This window comes from Triticum dicoccoides, chromosome 5A (genome assembly GCF_002162155.2).
Source record: "Triticum dicoccoides isolate Atlit2015 ecotype Zavitan chromosome 5A, WEW_v2.0, whole genome shotgun sequence".
NCBI classification, from domain to species: Eukaryota; Viridiplantae; Streptophyta; class Magnoliopsida; order Poales; family Poaceae; genus Triticum; species Triticum dicoccoides.
In genome coordinates, this window is record NC_041388.1 from 430,678,732 (window position 1) to 430,694,044 (window position 15,313).

Genomic DNA, 15,313 nt, shown 5'->3' on the forward strand with positions numbered 1-15,313 from the left:
GGATCTAGGAGCCTTCCGGCCGCCACACGAGGGCGACTCGGGAGGAGGCTGGGAATCACTAAGATTTGCGAGGTTCTGTTCATAAAAACTTTATTATCCATTAAGTCTTTACTCTCCGTCAAGAGGTGCCCGTATGCTGATCTGTCGAGAGACCCATTTGCAAGCGTTGAAAGAGCAACCACACAATCCGATTGAAGCTGAACTGGGAGATTTGACTGTTGGATAGTAAGACTCACTCCCTCCATAATCACATCTAATTCCGCTTCAAGGGCCTCGTTGCAATGGAAAATACGTCGGTATGCAGCAAATAAAACGACTCCCTTTTCATCTCACAAGATCATGCCCGAGCTCACCGAACCGTCGTCAACATGAAACATCCATGAACGAACAACGCCACCCACCCCGTTAGCGGAGCAGGCCATGGTAGCAGCCATTCCACTTTCCATTAATTGCTCAACGAAAAGATAACAATGTCCACTTTTTATTAAATCCATCGAAGCACCATAAGAAAGAACCTGAGCAGGAGGCTAGGAAAGAGAGAGCGAATCCGGGGCACTATTAGAAAACCCGCCATAGATGATCGACATTGAAGCCCCTATTACGGGACGAAAACCTGATACCACCACAACAAAAACCAGTGAAGTATAGGAAACCACTTGCAAAAGGCAAAAGCACCCTAGAGCAAACGACCACAGTCCAAACTACATATCACCACAACGAAGAAACCAAAGTCTAGCGAAGCCACATTCAGGAACCAACACTCTCTTCAGGAGCATTACAGGATCTGCAAGCATCGGCGACATTTGGTGTGCCAGCGAAGACGCCTCATTCAGGGGCTGCCTGGATCCCCGCCTTGATAGCAGTTGCATCCTCTTGCTTTAGCAAACCTATCGAATAAGACAAGAAAGAACACGCGATGAAGTTCACCTCGATCGGTGTCAAGGCGATGATTGGAGATAAGCATATAACCAGGATATACACCGCCATATATTTTTGGGACAACCAGGCCTGGGGACTGCTACTAGCCCCAATAGCTTTGGTAATAATACCCCAAATAGATTTACCAACCCCACACAGAAAGAACAAAAAATTAGAAGATTCACGATCATCACAAAAACGAGCATAGAGGATTGCCTTCCCGTTATGTCCTCTTTAGATTATCCCTACTCAACACAACATCACGGAACAACGGCCGGAAAAAGATTTTGATTTTCAAGGGGGTGTCAACTTTCCAAACCAACTCGTTATTAGACCCAATAAGGCGAATATATTTTTTACAATGTATACATATTTTTTCATAAACATGATTAACTTTTTATACAATATGCATGCCATTTAAAAAGTTAAAAAATGTAAGTACCATTTTGGAAAAGTATATACAATGTAGAAAAAATGTTTGAGTAATTAAAATAAATGTTTCATACAATCAGAAAAATGTAAGCCACATTTAGAAAAATGCACGAGTTTCAGAAATGTGTTTCGGAGATTTTCATAAAACTCATGCAAATATGTTTTGGGCAATTACTTGACATTTTAAATTTAGGGCGATTCAAAAATCATGTCCATGATAAATTACAACACACACACACACACACACACACACACACACACACACACACACACACACACACACATATATATAAGAATTGTTCATGCAATTTAAGAAATTTTTTTATTTTCATAAAAATATATGAAAATATAATACGTAAATCTTTCATTTCTTGAGGAATAGAAGCAGAGGCAGAACAGTGCCTTTATGGAGTCAAAAGCCAATTTGCAGCGTATTAAAAGAATGTTCACGCACGCACTAAAAAGGTACATTGTGTAATGAGAAAATGTTGATATCTGTTATAAAAATAAAACCAATTAAAACAGATAATGAAACAAGAAGAAAAGAATACTAAGAAAAACAAGAAAAAAGCCAAAAGTATAACAAAGAAAGGAAAATCGAAGAAAATCAGTAAAAGAAAACAAAGTATAACGAGAAAAAAAAACCCAAAGAAAACCATTGAAAATGCAAAGAAAAAGCAAAAGAAAACGAAAAAAACAACAGAAGAAAACCGGAGCAGATCGGGCAGACAAACAGTGATACACAAGCGGGAGAGAGCGACTGCAAAAAATTAGGTTGGCCCGAGGCAATTCCTAATAGGAATCGATACGGGCGAGATATAGGGGGAACGTACCCGGTGCACCCACATATGTGGTGCTACCGATGCACCGGATGCTATAGAATATTTTTAAAAATCTGAAAAAATTCTAGCATCTTAACACAACATCAGTGTATCATGTCACAAAATTTTGTATAAAAATTTGAAATATTTTTTGATGGGCCAAATTTAAAGCCCAAGTTATGTTATGTACTATTCAGTGTTGAATTTGTCATTTTTGTTTTTTGAATTATGTATTGAATTTTGACTTGAAATTTTGTGACAACCTACATTGATGTTATGTGAGTATACTAATTTATTTTAGAATCTTTTAAACAATTTAAAAGCACAATGTGAGTTTAGTGCACCGATAGCACCATAAGCTCCGATGCACCAGATATTTTCCCGAGATATAGGCCCTGGCGCTGTACAATGGCAAATAGGACTTGGTGCTCCGATTGAATCGATGCCTGCTCAGTCCCGCCTACTGTACAACACAGAGACCTCCACCTCGGCGCCTTTAGCTCCCGTTAGCGAACACAACGCCCGCTGCGTCGCTTGCATTGGCCTGGCCCAGCAAAGCTCGCTGGCTGTCGCCGCTCGGTCGCTAGCTGCCCGCTCAATCGTTGGCTCCCGTTAGTTCACTTTTTTTTCTTGACTCAAAAAATGCTACAGTATGTACTGATTTTCTTGGAAAAAACAAACCGTTTTGCTGTAGTATGGACTCTTGTCCTTTGAAAAAAGTTCATCGATTTAAAAAAAATCATCAGATTTGAAAACAGTTCATTGAATTTGAAAAAAGTTCATCAAATTCAAAAAAAAGTTCATCAAATTTGAAAAAGGTTTATCATATTAGAAAAAAAGTACATTGAATTTGAAAAAAAGTTCAACCAGATCGGAAAAAGTTCATCGAATTTGAAAAAAATTCATAGGATTTGAAAAAACATTCATCAAATTTATCGAAAAAATCATTAAATTCAAGAGAAAGTTCATCGATTTGCAGAAATATTATGAAGAAAAAAAGTTTCACAAATTTGAAAAGAAATAGAAAAAGGGCAAAAAAGCAGAGGAAAAGATGGGAAAACATGCAAGGAATCTCACCAAGGGAAGCATTTTTTTTAGGGCTAACATGCTTTACTTTATTGATCAATGGTACGAATTACAGGGATAATAGCAGTATCAAAAGGGTTTAAAAACCACACATGACGACCTTCATCTATATATAAAGCATGCCTAGCTAAACTATAGGCCTCCTTATTGGAGAGACGTCCTTCATGAATAAAGGAGCAGGAGAGGAAATTTGTAGCTATATTGTTGATCTCCTGCACAATTGGTGCAATAATCCCAAGAGTTCCAGTGTGAATATCGTTGACAACAGAGAGGCAATCCGAGGCCACACAATTTTTAGTGATCATCAAGTCCTTGGCCAGAGCAGTGGCGGCAAGCGAGAGCTTCTAATGTTGTCGGCTCCGTGAGTCCGTCAAAGACCAACGCCGAAGAGCCATCACGATATACGACCCTAAGAGCAACTTCAATAGGCCGACTCAAACGGACGGTGTTTTTATCCGCTTTTTGTCTGTTTGGATCGGTCTGGTAGACACAAACGTCCGGTGCTGTGTTTGGATCGGCGCGAGCGCCCAACGCTGGCCCGATCCATTTCGTCGGCGCGCCAAAAAAAAGAGTATTGCGAGCAGTTTAAAAATAAATACATGCACTTAATTAAACATGAAAGCCGGCCACGAAGGCCGACGAAAGTCCACATTACATTAATTAACACTAAAAACTAGGTGACGCGCTGCCCTAGGCGTCCTCGGCGGCGGCGGCGTCTGCATCGGGACCGGTGAGGTCGATCAACGTCGGCGCAGAGCCGACCCAGGGGAACGCCGTGTTTCAGACGACGGTGATGTCGGGCTTTGCCGCCGCTGCCTGGGCCTGGCGCGCCTCCTCGTCGGCCTCGCGCTCGAGCATCTGCAGACGCTCGCCCTCCCGGCGCTCCTCGGCCAGTCGAACGCGGCGCCAGTGGTCGAGGTAGGCCGCCTCCTGCTTCTCCGTCGCCCCGAGCCAAATCGGCGGAGCGCTGACCCACTTGCGCACTACTCCGGTCCAGGGGTAGCGCTTGCGGTAGGCCGGCTCCTCCGGCTCGGCTTTGGGCGGGGACGGCGGGCCACCGGCGGCACGACGCAGTCGCCGGCCGCGGAGAGGGCCATGGCCTCCGCCATGGTAGCCTCGAAAGCCGCCTCGTCCGCCTCCCTCCATCGCTCCTCCTCCTCGCTCTCCTTGATGGCCGCCTGGTAGGCGGCCTCGGCCTCCTGGTCCTCGTCGCGGACGACGAGCACGGTCGGCGGCAGGCTGTGGTCAACGCTGCGGACGCCACGTCGCCTCGCCTTCTCGCGCTCGAAGGCGAACCATCGAGCCCAGTTGGACGAGTCGACAGCGAAGTGCGGGTTGACGCGCTGCTCCGACGTCAACAACGCCCGCCGGCGCAGCACCTCCTCCGCATGGGCCCTCGCCGTCCGCGGCGCCGCCGGCACTGGGATCCTCTCCGGATCCAAATGCCAGTCATGCGGCAGCGTCACGTCCGGGTACGACAGATGCACGCGGTGGTGCCAGTGCCACTCGGCCTGGTGCAACGGCATGTTGATGCGCTGCCTCTGCCGGGAGCGCACGCCGGCGTGGGGAGGGCGGGGAGGGAAGGGGAATGGCGGGCGGGGGCTTTGCCCTTGCGGCTGCTGCCAATGCCGGAGAAGAAACCCATGCTGGCGGTGGCTAGGGTTGTCGCCGGCATGGGGGCAGGGGTGGCCAAATGAGGACGGGAGGCGAGTGGTAGTGGATGAGGATGGCCCTGCCACACGCCCGGCTTAAAAAAGGACGACCGCCGTCGCTGACGCGTGGGCCCAAGATGGGCTGTCGTCATAAATTATGTTGACCGTGGCGGTTGGGTGGCCGCCTGGTGGGGACGCGGCGGACGGCGAGGAGACGCGCGGCGCGTCCGCTTCGTATCCACGCCGACGCATTCCAGACGCAATTTTAGGCCGGAAATGGATCGGCGCGAACGCCAGGCGGACACGATTTGAGTTTGGGTCGGCGCATTGGGCCGTACTTTTGTTCGCGCCAACCCAAACGAATGTAGGCGGACGAAATGGATCGCTCCATTGGAGTTGCTTTGATTGATCCTACCTGTGGGTTTTTACAAGTGGCTGCATCTACAAAGGGAAGTGGTCGGATGGTTGTTCCATCGTACTCTTAACTGGCGCACTTTTTAGCAGTTTAGAAACACAAAAAAAGAGAGGTCAAAACTGGGCCGGCCCAACGTGGAAAGTGGGGTATGCACCCATTAGTAGAAATACCTGTAGCGGGCGCCTTTAGCGCCGTATAAGATTTAGCTTTTTTTTTGAGACAAGAATAAGATTTAGCTACAACACAATAGCTTGCCTCGTCAATAATATGATGAACTTTTTCCCGAATTCGATGAACTTTTTCCGATCCAGTAGCGTTAACGCCACACCCATATTTTCTTTTTAAATTAATCAATTCTATTTTTATTTTTCCGATTTTATTTTTATTTTACCATTGGTTTTTAACGTGTTCATCTCACTTAAAAAATGTTAATCAAGTATTCGGGAAAATGTCAAACATGTTTAAATAATGTACACGAAAAATGTAGCATGTGTATCAAAAATTAGTCATCAAAACATGTATTTGTAAAAATGTTAAACATGTATTATAATTTTTTAAACTTGTATAAACAATTATGTCAGGTGCATTTACGAAATATAAAATGTGTATAAGGAATGTAGACGTAAAATATATGTTTCTAAGAAATGTTAATATTGTTTATCAAAATAGGTAACACATGTATACTAAAATTTACAATATGTATGAACTAATTAGACATGAAAACATTATATGTGTAAAATATTAATAATGTATTTCTAAAATGTGAAACATGTATAATAAATGTTATTGATGTATACAAAAAGGTACAAACTTCTATGAAAAAACGTAGATATCTTTTGAAATTTTTTGACATTTAAAATATATTTTGTAGAAACTAAATGTTAATCCTATATTCGAAAAATGTGAAACACATATAAAAAATGGGACTGATGTATGTAAGAAAGGTAAAACATGTATTGAAAAAATAAGACATTAAAAACACATGTTTAATTTTGTATTAATCGTGTACTTTGTAAATGTTAAACATGTGCAAAACAAGTGGCCCTAATGTATATACCAAAACTTTACATTATGCATGGAAAAAGTAGACATTTGTTGGAAAAAATGTATAAAAATTAACCAAAGAAAACCAATGGACGAAAAAGGAAAAAAGAAATAAAAACGGTAACCGAAAAACCAAAGAACAACCCGGCTACAAAACAGTGAAAAACAAATAAAATACAACAAGCGAGAAACCTATGCTACAGTGTAGGACCAGCCTGTTATTTCCCGCCCATAGGCAATTCCTAATAGGAATCCGTATGTTCGAGAAATGGCTCTCGCTTGAAGCTTTTCGGTCGCCCTACTATCGGAGATATTCGTGTTACTTCGTCTGCACTTGTTTGTACACGAGTGTGTGAGTTATACATAGTACTCAGTAAATTATGGACAACTTCAAATCTTCGTTTTCGAGAGGGATGATCCACTCCGCAAATATCGACCGAAACTTGAACCCTTGTATAGGTATGCCATTTTAGAAAGCACAACAATGGAAATGGGTCTTGCTTAGAATTTTTTTTTGAGAAAAATATGTCTTGCTTAGATAGCGAGGCCTAAGGAAGCCTCGCGTCAAGCGGAGCACCAGTTGGGCCAGCCCGGGAGCAGGGGAGGCGACAACCTGTTTCCTTTTGGTTTTTCCGTTTTTATTTTGATTTCTTGCTTTCTTTATTTACTTTTATTTATACTTACAAATATTATAAATGAATATATAACAAAAAAACTTTACATAAAACATTTATATAAAATGTTAACCAAGTGTTTGAATTTTTTTAAATGTATATATATAAAATGTTTTTCATGTATATGCAAAATGTATCAAAAAATATACAATGTGTGTGAAAAAGTTGATTATGTACTTTTTTAATCAAGAGCTTTTGAAAAATAATGTTAATCAAGCATTTGGAAATGTTAAAATGTGTACACAAAAATTGTTGACCTTGTATTAAAAAATATAAATCTTTTATTTGAAAATAATAAATTTCTATTATAGAAATATATTAGTTATCTAGAATTTTTTGGGCTCCACTCCATAATTTGTCTTAAAGGATAATAGTCTTATGTTATGTAGAATCCTATGGTAATATAGGGCTCTATATTTGGAAAATAAGGGGTTTAAAACAGAAGGAATAGGGAAACTCCTAGGAATAGGATGGAGTGCAAAGCGAAAACCTATAGGCTTCCAAAAAAGAGGGAGAGGAGCGGGAGAGTCTGATTACCATGGCAACCAAACAACGTATTCCTTAAGTTGTTTGGTTACTCCACATAATAAACACAAAACCTTCTTAAAGGATTAATTAGGTGCAAGGCATATTTTTGTCATGGAAATAAGGGGATTTTTTATGAGCTTGGATCAATGGAAATTATCTTTCAACTCGCAAAAAGGAAATTATCTTTTCCAATCATATGAAGTAGACCATAGGAAACTTTTCTTTAGTTTCCATCTCTACAAGCCAAACATGTTCTATAGGGGAAAATTTGAAGGAATGTAATCCTCTAATTTTTGTATGAAATTAATTTTAACCAGAAATATCTAAATGCGAGTTAGAGGTCATTATTTTAGTATTATTTTACATATTTTTCTCTTAACTTCACCACTATATCCGTACGTGCAATGCACACTCATATCAGGTAGAGTATTAACTGAGACTTTAAAAAACTAAGATATTAGTTGTATGCTAGTATATTAGGTAGGATAATTTTTCTAGGAAAGATAAGATATTAATTACATGTTAGTTATGTGGTTACTGAAGGAAATATGTCCTAGAGGCAATAATAAAGTTATTATTTATTTCCTTATATCATGATAAATGTTTATTATTCATGCTAGAATTGTATTAACCAGAAACATAATACATGTGTGAATACATAGACAAACAGAGTGTCACTAGTATGCCTCTACTAGACTAGCTCGTTAATCAAAGATGGTTATGTTTCCTAACCATGAACAAAGAGTTGTTGTTTGATTAACGGGATCACATCATTAGGTGAATGATCTGATTGACATGACCCATTCCATTAGCTTAGCACCCGATTGTTTAGTATGTTGCTATTGCTTTCTTCATGACTTATACATGTTCCTATGACTATGAGATTATGCAACTCCCGTCTGCCGGAGGAACACTTTGTGTGCTACCAAACGTCACAACGTAACCGGGTGATTATAAAGGTGCTCTATAGGTGTCTCCAAAGGTAGATGTTGGGTTGGCGTATTTCGAGATTAGGATTTGTCACTCCGATTGTCGGAGAGGTATCTCTGGGCCCTCTCGGTAATGCACATCACATAAGCCTTGCAAGCATTGCAACTAATGAGTTAGTTGTGAGATGATGTATTACAGAACGAGTAAAGAGACTTGCCGGTAACGAGATTGAACTAGGTATTGAGATACCGACGATCGAATCTCGGGCAAGTAACATACCGATGACAAAGGGAACAACGTATGTTGTTATGCGGTCTGACCGATAAAAGATCTTCGTAGAATATGTAGGAGCCAATATGAGCATCCAGGTTACGCTATTGGTTATTGACCGGAGACGTGTCTCGGTCATGTCTACATTGTTCTCGAACCCGTAGGGTCCGCACGCTTAAGGTTTCGATGACAGTTATATTATGAGTTTATGAGTTTTGATGTACTGAAGTTTGTTCGGAGTCCCGGATGTGATCACGGACATGACGAGGAGTCTCGAAATGGTCGAGACATAAAGATTGATATATTGGAAGCCTATATTTGGATATCGGAAGTGTTCCGGGTGAAATTGGGATTTTACCGGAGTACTGGTAGGTTACCGGAACCCCCCGGGAGGTATATGGGCCTTAGTGGGCTTTAGTGGAAGAGAGGAGAGGTGGCCAGGGCTGGGCCGCGCGCCCCTCCCCCCTAGTCCGAATAGAACAAGGAGAGGGGGCCGGCGCCCCCCGTCCTTCTCTCTCTCCTCTTTCCCCCCTCCCGAATCCTATTCCAACTAGGAAAGGGGGGAATCCTACTCATGGAGGGAGTAGGACTCCTCCTGGCGCGCCCTCCCAGGCCGGCCGCACCTCCCCTTTGATCCTTTATATACGGAGGCAGGGGGCACCCCTAGACACACAAGTTGATCCACGTGATCATATTCTTAGCCGTGTGCGGTGCCCCCTTCCACCATAGTCCTCGATAATATTGTAGCGGTGCTTAGGCAAAGCCCTGCGACGGTAGTACATCAAGATCGTCACCACGCCATTGTGCTGACGGAACTCGTCCCCGACACTTTGCTGGATCGGAGTCCGGGGATCGTCATCGAGCTGAACGTGTGCTAGAACTCGGAGGCGTCGTAGTTTCGGTGCTTGATCGGTCGGGCCGTGAAGACGTACGACTACATCAACCACGTTGTGCTAACGCTTCCATTGTCGATCTACAAGGGTACGTAGATCACACTCTCCCCTCTCGTTGGTATGCATCACCATGATCTTGCGTGTGCGTAGGAATTTTTTGAAATTACTACGAAACCCAATAGTGGCATCCGAGCCTAGGTTTTATATGTTGGTGTTATATGCACGAGTAGAACACAAGTGAGTTGTGGGCGATATAAGTCATACTACTTACCAGCATGTCATACTTTGGTTCGGCGGTATTGTTGGACGAAGCGGCCCGGACCGACATTACGCGTACGCGTACGCGAGACCGGTTCTCCCGACGTGCTTTGCACAAAGGTGGCTAGCGGGTGATAGTTTCTCCAACTTTAGTTGAACCAAGTGTGGCTATGCCCGGTCCTTGCGAAGGTTAACACAGCACCAACTTGACAAACTATCGTTGTGGTTTTGATGCGTAGGTAAGATTAGTTCTTGCTTAAGCCCGTAGCAGCCACATAAAACATGCAACAACAAAGTAGAGGATGTCTAACTTGTTTTTGCAGGGTATGTTGTGATGTGATATGGTCAAGACATGATGCTAAATTTTATTGTATGAGATGATCATGTTTTGTAACCGAGTTATCGGCAACTGGCAGGAGCCATATGGTTGTCGCTTTATTGTATGCAATGCAATCGCGCTGTAATGCTTTACTTTATCACTAAGCGGTAGCGATATTCGTGGAAGCATAAGATTGGCGAGACGACAACGATACTATGATGGAGATCAAGGTGTCGCGCCGGTGACGATGGTGATCACGATGGTGCTTCGAAGATGGAGATCACAAGCACAAGATGATGATGGCCATATCATATCACTTATATTGATTGCATGTGATGTTTATCTTTTATGCATCTTATCTTGCTTTGATTGACGCTAGCATTATAAGACGATCTCTCACTAATTATCAAGAAGTGTTCTCCCTGAGTATGCATCGTTGCGAAAGTTCTTCGTGCTGAGACACCACGTGATGATCGGGTGTGATAGGCTCTACGTTCAAATACAACGGGTGCAAAACAGTTGCACACGCGGAATACTCAGGTTATACTTGACGAGCCAAGCATATACAGATATGGCCTCGGAACACGGAGACCGAAAGGTCGAGCGTGAATCATATAGTAGATATGATCAACATAGCGATGTTCACCAATGAAACTACTCCCTCTCACGTGATGATCGGACATGGTTTAGTTGATTTGGATCACGTAATCACTTAGAGGATTAGAGGGATGTCTATCTAAGTGGGAGTTCCTTAAGTAATATGATTAATTGAACCTAAATTTATCATGGACTTAGTACCTGATAGTATCTTGCTTATTCATGTTTGATTGTAGATAGATGGCCCGTGCTGTTGTTCCGTTGAATTTTAATGCGTTCCTTGAGAAAGCAAAGTTGAAAGATGATGGTAGCAATTACACGGACTGGGTCCGTAACTTGAGGATTATCCTCATTGCTGCACAGAAGAATTACGTCCTGGAAGCACCGCTGGGTGCCAGGCCTGCTGCTGGAGCAACACCAGATGTTATGAACGTCTGGTAGAGCAAAGCTGATGACTAATCGATAGTTCAGTGTGCCATGCTTTACGGCTTAGAATCGGGACTTCAACGATGTTTTGAACATCATGGAGCATATGAGATGTTCCAGGAGTTGAAGTTAATATTTCAAGCAAATGCCCGGATTGAGAGATATGAAGTCTCCAATAAGTTCTATAGCTGTAAGATGGAGGAGAACGGTTCTGTCAGTGAACATATACTCAAAATGTCTGGGTATAATAATCACTTGATTCAATTGGGAGTTAATCTTCCAGATGATTGCGTCATTGACAGAATTCTCCAATCACTACCACCAAGCTACAAGAGCTTCGTGATGAACTATAATATGCAAGGGATGAATAAGACTATTCCCGAGCTCTTCGCAATGCTGAAAACTGCGGAGGTAGAAATCATGAAGGAGCATCAAGTGTTGATGGTCAACAAGACCACTAGTTTCAAGAAAAAGGGCAAAGGGAAGAAGAAGGGGAACTTCAAAAAGAACAGCAAGCAAGTTGCTACTCAAGAGAAGAAACCCAAACCTGGACCTAAGCCTGAAACTGAGTGCTTCTATTGCAAGCAGACTGGTCACTGGAAGCGGAACTGCCTCAAGTATTTGGCGGATAAGAAGGATGGAAAGGTGAACAAAGGTATATGTGATATACATGTTATTGATGTGTACCTTACTAATGCTCACAGTAGCACCTGGGTATTTGATACTGGTTCTGTTGCTAATATTTGCAACTCGAAATAGGGACTACGGATTAAGCGAAGATTGGCTAAGGACGAGGTGACGATGCGCGTGGGAAATGGTTCCAAAGTCGATGTGATCGCAGTCGGCATGCTACCTCTACATCTACCTTCGGGATTAATATTAGACCTAAATAATTGTTATTTGGTGCCAGCATTAAGCATTAACATTATATCTGGATCTTGTTTGATGCGAGACGGTTATTCATTTAAATCAGAGAATAATGGTTGTTCTATTTACATGAGTAATATCTTTTATGGTCATGCACCCTTAAAGAGTGGTCTATTCTTATTAAATCTCGATAGTAGTGACACACATATTCATAGTGTTGAAACCAAAAGATGCAAAGTTGATAATGATAGTGCAACTTATTTGTGGCACTGCCGCTTAGGTCATATCAGTATAAAGCGCATGAAGAAACTCCATAATGATGGGCTTTTGGAACCACTTGATTATGAATCACTTGGTACTTGCTAACCGTGCCTTATGGGTAAGATGACAAAAACACCGTTCTCCGGTACTATGGAGAGAGCAACAGATTTGTTGGAAATCATACATGCAAATGTATGTGGACCGATGAATGTTGAGGCTCGTGGCGGATATCATTATTTTCTCACCTTCACAGATGACTTAAGCAGATATGGGTATATCTACTTAATGAAACACAAGTCTGAAACGTTTGAAAAGTTCAAAGAATTTCAGAGTGAAGTTGAAAATCATCGTAACAAGAAAATAAAATTCCTACGATCTGATCATGGAGGAGAATATTTGAGTTACGAGTTTGGTGTACATTTGAAACAATGTGGAATAGTTTCGCAACTCACGCCACCCGGAACACCACAGCGTAATGGTGTGTCCGAACGTCGTAATCGTACTTTACTAGATATGGTACGATCTATGATGTCTCTTACTGATTTACCGCTATCGTTTTGGGGATACGCTCTAGAGACGGCCGCATTCACGTTAAATAGGGCACCATCAAAATCCGTTGAGACGACGCCTTATGAACTGTGGTTTGGGGCTGTGATGCTTATGTGAAAAAGCTTCAACCTGATAAGCTCGAACCCAAATCGGAGAAATGTGTCTTCATAGGATATCCAAAGGAAACTATTGGATACACCTTCTATCACAGATCCGAAGGCAAGACTTTTGTTGCTAAATTCGGAAACTTTCTGGAGAAGGAGTTTCTCTCAAAAGAAGTGAGTGGAGGAAAGTAGAACTTGACGAGGTAAATGTACCTACTCCCTTATTAGAAAGTAGTATATCACAGAAACCTGTTTCTGTGACACCTGCACCAATTAGTGAGGAAGCTAATGATAATGATCATGAAACTTCAGAACAAGATACTACTGAACCTCGTAGATCAACCAGAGTGAGATCCGCACCAGAGTGGTACGGTAACCCTGTTCTGGAAGTCATGCTACTAGATCATGATGAACCTACGAACTATGAAGAAGCGATGGTGAGCCCAGATTCCGCAAAATGGCTTGAAGCCATGAAATCTGAGATGGGATCCATGTATGAGAACAAAGTATGGACTTTGGTTGACTTGCCCACTGATCGGCAAGCAATTGAGAATAAATGGATCTTCAAGAAGAAGACTGACGGTGACGGTAATATTACTATCTTCAAAGCTCGACTTGTCGCAAAAGGTTTTCGGCAAGTTCAAGGGATTGACTACGATGAGACCTTCTCACCCGTAGCGATGCTTAAGTCTGTCCGAATCATGTTAGCAATTGTCGCATTTTATGATTATGAAATTTGGCAGATGGATGTCAAAATTGCATTCCTGAATGGATTTCTGGAAGAAGAGTTGTATATGAAGCAACCAGAAGGTTTTGTCGATCCAAAGGGAGCTAACAAAGTGTGCAAGCTCCAGCGATCCATATATGGACTAGTGCAAGCCTCTCGGAGTTGGAATAAACGCTTTGATAGTGTGATCAAAGCATTTGGTTTTATACAGACTTTTGGAGAAGCCTGTATTTACAAGAAAGTGAGTGGGAGCTCTGTAGCATTTATGATATTATATGTGGATGACATATTACTAATTGGAAATGATATAGAATTTCTGGATAGCATAAAGGGATACTTGAATAATAGTTTTTCAATGAAAGACCTCGGTGAAGCTGCTTACATATTAGGCATTAAAATCTATAGAGATAGATCAAGACGCTTAATTGGACTTTCACAAAGCACATACCTTGACAAAGTTTTGAAGAAGTTCAAAATGGATCAAGCAAAGAAAGGGTTCTTGCCTGTGTTACAAGGTGTGAAGTTGAGTCAGACTCAATGTTCGACCACTGTAGAAGATAGAGAGAAAATGAAAGATGTTCCCTATGCTTCAGCCATAGGCTCTATCATGTATGCAATGCTGCGTACCAGACCTGATGTGTGCCTTGCTATAATTCTAGCAGGGAGGTACCAAAGTAATCCAGGAGTGGATCACTGGACAACGTTCAAGAACATCCTGAAATACCTGAAAAGGACTAAGGATATGTTTATCGTTTATGGAGGTATCAAAGAGCTAATCGTAAATGGTTACGTTGATGCAAGCTTTGACACTGATCCGGACGATTCTAAATCGCAAACCGGATACGTGTTTACATTAAACAGTGGAGCTGTCAGTTGGTGCAGTTCTAAACAAAGCGTCGTGGCGGGATCTACGCGTGAAGCAGAATACATAGCTGCTTCGGAAGCAGCAAATGAAGGAGTCTGGATGAAGGAGTTCATATCCGATCTAGGTGTCATACCTAGTGCATCGGGTCCAATGAAAATCTTTTGTGACAATACTGGTGCAATTGCCTTGGCAAAGGAATCCAGATCTCACAAAAGAACCAAGCACATCAAGAGACGCTTCAATTCCATCCGGGATCTAGTCCAGGTGGGAGACATAGAGATTTCCAAGATACATACGGATCTGAATGTAGCAGACCCATTGACTAAGCCTCTTCCACGGGCAAAACATGATCAGCACCAAGGCTCCATGGGTGTTAGAATCATTACCGTGTAATCTAGATTATTGACTCTAGTGCAAGTGGGAGACTGAAGGAAATATGCCCTAGAGGCAATAATAAAGTTATTATTTATTTCCTTATATCATGATAAATGTTTATTATTCATGCTAGAATTGTATTAACCGGAAACATAATACATGTGTGAATACATAGACAAACAGAGTGTCACTAGTATGCCTCTACTAGACTAGCTCGTTAATCAAAGATGGTTATGTTTCCTAACCATGAACAAAGAGTTGTTGTTTGATTAACGGGATCACATCATTAGGTGAATGATCTG